Below are 6,000 nucleotides of genomic sequence, written 5' to 3'. Positions count from 1 at the left end.
AATCCTCTAACAAATGAGGCTGAGGGCAAAAGTTGAAGAAAAATCATTAAAATGGCATGTGACTCGCACATGACCCGTTGACCGTTGGACTTAACACCTCTGACTGAAGGAATGGGGGAAAATGAGTAACTTTGGTAGTTGAATGCTTTATTTTGGTCGAGTTGGTAGTTCATGGGAAATTTCTGCAAAAGTTGGTAGTTCATGGGGGGAAAAAGTAATTACCCCTTGATATTTTTATTATGATTGTTAAAATTTGATATTTCTTATTTTTTTTAAAAAAAATAATAAAATAAAACAAAAGTTGATATTTCTTCACAAGCCGGGCGAGCCGAGTACCGGATAAGACACTCGACTCGTAAAAAAACCAAGCTCAAGCTCGAGCCTAGACATGATTTTACTCTTGACAAGCCGAACCAAGCTCCATATTTAATACCCGTCATGAGCTCGAGCTCATAAACTTTCTTAATGAGCCGAGCTTGGACAACTACTACTCGCCTGAGCTCGACTCGTATACATGCTTAGAAGCAGGCCGATATAGAGAGACTTGAGAATAGGATAGCGGCCGATATGGTCAGACTTCAGAACTTGATGCTATCAAAAAACAAGGAACAATATGATAAGCTTCGGTTTGAGTTGAGTCTGTGTGAAAGCAATAGAAAGATGTTTCGGGGCTGCCTTAGTCGTGATCGTTTTAGGCCTTGTACTTTATCTCGGTGGTTTTAGTGGTTCTAGAGTTAGTTACTTGATGCTAAAATGATGTTAATGGAAACAAAATGGTTAAACTTAAAAATGTACTGCAACATGTATTGGTTTATCTTTATAAAAAATTATGCTTACCCTCGATTTATTATGTAATTAATAATATTTTATTTGTGAATTAGTAATTACATTAATGTTTAATATTTGTCTGTGCTTCTCAACTATGAGCTGTTGTAGGACTTGATCTCAAGTACAAAGAGCTTATCCGGCTACTCATCAACACATTGACAAGCTTGTCTGCGTCAAATACTTTTCCTTGTTGATTGACAGGGGGAAGAGTAATCAAGCTTCTATTGTAGAGTTGAATACAATTAACGGAGCCTAATGAATTTCTCATAATTATTTCCAAATAACACTGAACAGTTAACGAATGTGATACACAAGCATACACCAGTTTAAGTTTGCGATTTGAAAACATACCACTAAAAATTACCAACTTTGAAAGTGTCAATAGCCATCCTTTCCATTAAACTAGTCCCTTACAAATATAAAAAGTAGTAGTTGATAGAACAATATAAGCAAAAAGTTTTGTGAGGTTTATTCGCCATTAATCGCGCGCCACATGTCATAACACATTGAATTCTGGTACGTCCCCATGAACCTTGCGCTTGCCTGTGATTGATCAGGTCATTGTCCAGGTGATACATAGGATACTCCTGGCATAATAGCCTGTTGTGATACATCGATCCAACATTCACCGTACATCTCTTGTAGAGCAGTTCTAAATAATGGATAAATGTCTGCACAATCCTTGCGGATAAAGTTATGGATTGTGCAACATGCAATCACAATTAAACGTTGTGCCGGGATATCGTATGGTGGCATGTTTTCTAAAATCGGGAACCGATTCTTCCAAATCCCGAAAGTTCATTCCACCATCGATCACAGTGAAGAGTGTCTATGGTTAAACATTTCTTTCTTACTCCAAGGTTGGGCTCGACTGCCATGAAAGTTATGCAAGTGGTATCGTTCGTTGCGGTACGAGGGCATGAACCCCTTGTAGCAGCCATATTCAGAATCCACCAAATAATAAAAACCTACAAAGTTAGACGTTGTATCTGAGTATTATGTTCTATAAAGAGTACATTAGAATTGAATCTGGACGAACACCTTAGGATGAATTAATAGTACCTTCTACCGGTGTTGGGAAGCACATCTCGGGATCATTTAGTCTCCGTAAAAATTCATGAATCGTGTGCACTGCCCTCTCACCTACTGCAAACGTACGTGAAGCAAAGGTCAAAGTCTGTCACGCACATAACATTCTATGTTCTGCGTTGTGATTGATTATGCGCACCATTATATGTGTGTCATCAATGGAACCTATACAATCCTGAAATAAAATAGGACTGGATAGATCCATAATAGAAGTTGGAGCAAATAAAATGTATATACTTACCAAGAGTTTTAAGAAAGTTGCATACCTTAAACCAAGGGTAATATCGCCTGTCACGGGCAACGTAGGGGTAAGGCATCTCTATGGCACACGGTTGTATGAGCGTCTTGTCCAATCTACATAGGGCTTTGCATACGGCTTCAACGTATATGCTTATGGTGTGAATCGATCGTTGCAGCTTGTCGGCCACACTCCTCTGCGATTGCACCTGGCAAACAACTAAGAGAAAGGCTGCTAGTTTCTCTGTGATCTTAACATATCGGCTACTTCCCAGATAGCCATTATTTTTTTAATGTGCTGCATAGTTTCATGAAGGTGCAGGGAAACATTTGGAAGCGCTCATAGCATTTATTAGGGTTGGGGTTTGTTAGGACCCAATGGATCCACATAGGGCCCGTCAATATCGACGTGCGTTACGGAATACGCACAAGTCGATTAGCTTGTTGTATATTAAAGTTAAGTTCTTCAATTGCTTTGAACAGACTATCTAGAAGATTCAAGATCTCAGTATAGTCTGGATTCGTGTTCGTTTCCTAGTCATCCTCATTGTCGGGGACCTCATTATCGCAATATGGATTGTCGTCAATCATATCAACCCAGTTTGCATAGTCTGAGTTCATACCAGACGTTCCAACGCCATCCATGTTGAGTACAATTATTTTGAATTATATCACCTGCATGAGAGTTTTAAAAACTGATTATGATGGAAATATTTATCATTACACTGCAAATTCATAAATTAAATATCCTTTATGAAAACATTCATAAGTTCGGGCATAAATATAAACTTAAATATCCAAAGTCCGGTGGATTTCCCACATAAACATAGTCAACTGTATTAGTCGAAGTTGGGAGAAAGGAAAGCCAATAGCCAGTCTCTCCGACAAGCATCGTTCATGTGGACAAACACTTTTGCCTCATCCTTCACGTTCAAGGCTCCACACGCTTTACGGTGCGCACGAGTAGGCATAGCCATATCTTCGGCTAGTGTGTTTATTATGTTCATTGCCTTGATGAGCCAATCTCGAGGACGGCCAGTGTTGGGACATACGTTCGCCACAGAATTGGATGTTGAGCTTTTGATCATCGTACTCTCCAATTGGTCCCTTATCTCATAGAAATTTCTGGTCAGATTCTTCCATAATCTCTTCACCTTTCGACTCCCGCTTGCTCGACCTTGGTGAATTGCTTGTCGGGGAAACTATCCTCTTACATTTCTTCCTGTGAATGCGGGGCGGAGGATGTTGCAGCTCTGTCAGGTCAATTATTGTCGGTGAGATATTGAGGTCCAACCTAGCAACATGGTCATCGCTGTCATCGTCCGGTAGGTCCATAGTGCTAGTATAACGCCCCAAAATTATTTTAATAATATTTTTGGACCTAAAAATATATATATATATATATGTATATTTATAAAAGAAGAAGAAGAAGGAAATTTTGTCTCTTTCAATTTATTATACAAAATTATTCTATGGGTTCTCTTTTACTCTTATTAGTGTAGCCCATGATTTATAATGGTCTTTATTTTGTTTGCTGACCCAATTTGGCTAAGGCCATAAAAAGCTCATGAGATAAAACACTTATTATCCTTTGGCACCCATGTGGCAATATAATGAGAAGCCTGTTATTATTATTAAAAAAAAAATGGGAGGACTCCAGAAATTTTCCCTAAAACCTCATCAATGTGTCTTCTTCCACTTATCCAATTTCAAAGTGTTTTCTTTCTCTAAAACATGTGTCTTCTTTCCTTCATCCAACTGCAACGTGTTTCCAAAAGAAAAATCCTTCTTGCCACATTTCAGTTTCTCATCTCCACGTTGAAGCCATGCCCGAAAACCCCTCAGAAAAACACAGCCATGTTGCTCTTCCCTTTTCCTTTTATAAGCCAACTCGCTCACCCATTTTAGACACACTTCCCAGAAAGCAACGATCACTGAAGCAAGAAGTAGAAGACGTGAAAGCAATCCAGGAAACCAATTATGTAGGTATTTCTCTACCTCACCCTTTATTCTTCCCATCAACAAATTCGGAATTTATGCTCAGTTTTCTTTTCTTTTCCTTGATTGATGAAGAGTGATTCAAAATCTTGAATGCCCATTAGAAAATCTCATTACCCATGAGGTCTAGAACCTCTTTTAAACATACCCAAAAGATACCCATTCCATTTGACATCTTATTTTATAAAAATTAGAAAGAAAACGTAAAACACCATTTCTTGCAAACTCACGTGTAAGTGCAAATTTTAGTTCTAAAAATTCGTTTTCCTTTGAACCCATAAGATTTATGATGTTTCTTAGCTTCACCCATTAAACCCTCTTGTATAAAATCTGTTTGGGTATTTTTGTGGAAATTTTTCTGTAGAAAACTGAATGGGTGTTCTAGTTTGAAAACTGAATGGGTGTTCTAGTTTTTGAGTACTGATTCAAAATCCCTAATACCCATTAGAAAACTTTATTACCCATAAGATGAAAAAAAAAAAAAAAAAAAAAAACCCATTCGAAGCAAAACCATTAGTTACCCATTCCATTTATCCTCATATATTATGAAAATTCTGGCTTTAAGAATGATTTTTTTTTTTTTCGGTAGAGAAGGGAAAAGAAAATCGAAAATTCTGAGGAACAGTATAAGTGTGGAAATTTTTTTTTTTGGCCTTAATTTCTGTTTGGATGTTAGGGTTGGAAATTATTAATTACTATTTGGTTAATTTGAGAATAAATTTTAGGGATATTTTCTGCTTATGAGTTTTGTGTTACTGGAAGATGAATCTGATATTAATGATGTTGGATTTGGGAGTTTTCGGTGAAGCTTATGATTTAGTGTCTTGTGTAAGGTTTGGCCGTGAAATGTATATGATAATGTTGGTGTCAATTTTTGGCATACCTGTTCATGATTTGTTCACATTAGAAATAATTTAGAAATTAATTGCATTTTCTTTATTGACAGTATTGATATCTAGACTTTTATAGAATTGTAGGTAGTCTTTTATTTCATAATAATTGTAGCCAAACATTGATGAACCTTGAGAATTTTACGTCATCTCCAAAGGAATATTTAGCTTGCATGACAACTTAGTTATATTTCTTAATGTAAAAGCTTTAGTGACTTATTTACTTTGGACAATAACTTTAAGCATTTTTAGAAGCATATAGCATACTGTAGAGATGACTATATGAATTAGTTGAATTCAGTTTTGAGTAGGGTATTTGATTTGCATAAATTTAAATTTATGAATGCCCTTTAAATTTATCTTTTGATAGTAGTAGAATAAATTGTAATTATCCTTTGAATGGTCTCTAAAAATGATCTTATGGTCTAATCTAGGTAGAGAAATTTAAGAGTCCGCTCAGAAAATCCAGGTAAGGGAACATAACTTTAAAATCCCAGTGAAATTTTAAATAAAACTATTTCAAAAGAAAAACGTCGGGAATTTTCAGAAGATTCTTTCACTTGAATATTATTTGTTCTATGAAATAATGAATATGTTACCTATGAACTACAAGAATGAATGAGAAGACCATGGTATGAATGAAGATGATGATGAGATTATGATTCTCAAAATATATATATGTTACATGTGCACTATATGAACAAGATGACGAAACTATGATTCACTTACATGAATGTATGTTTTATATGCATCACATAAAGTTTAATCCCACGGCACCATAATGATGTGATCTGGATCTTATAATGATGATGATGGGTAGCAGGGCAACCACACCAAAAGTATGGGGCTATCGGCCGGGGGGTTCTCACCTAGGGAGCTTCCTAACCTGGCAGCTCTCCCCTGTGACGACAGGATGAGCCTATGGGTCCTTCGGGATCGGTCCTATGGACAAGCCTAA

Source organism: Alnus glutinosa, chromosome 1 (assembly GCF_958979055.1).
Source record: "Alnus glutinosa chromosome 1, dhAlnGlut1.1, whole genome shotgun sequence".
Lineage (NCBI taxonomy): Eukaryota > Viridiplantae > Streptophyta > Magnoliopsida > Fagales > Betulaceae > Alnus > Alnus glutinosa.
This window is presented reverse-complemented; position numbering follows the sequence as displayed.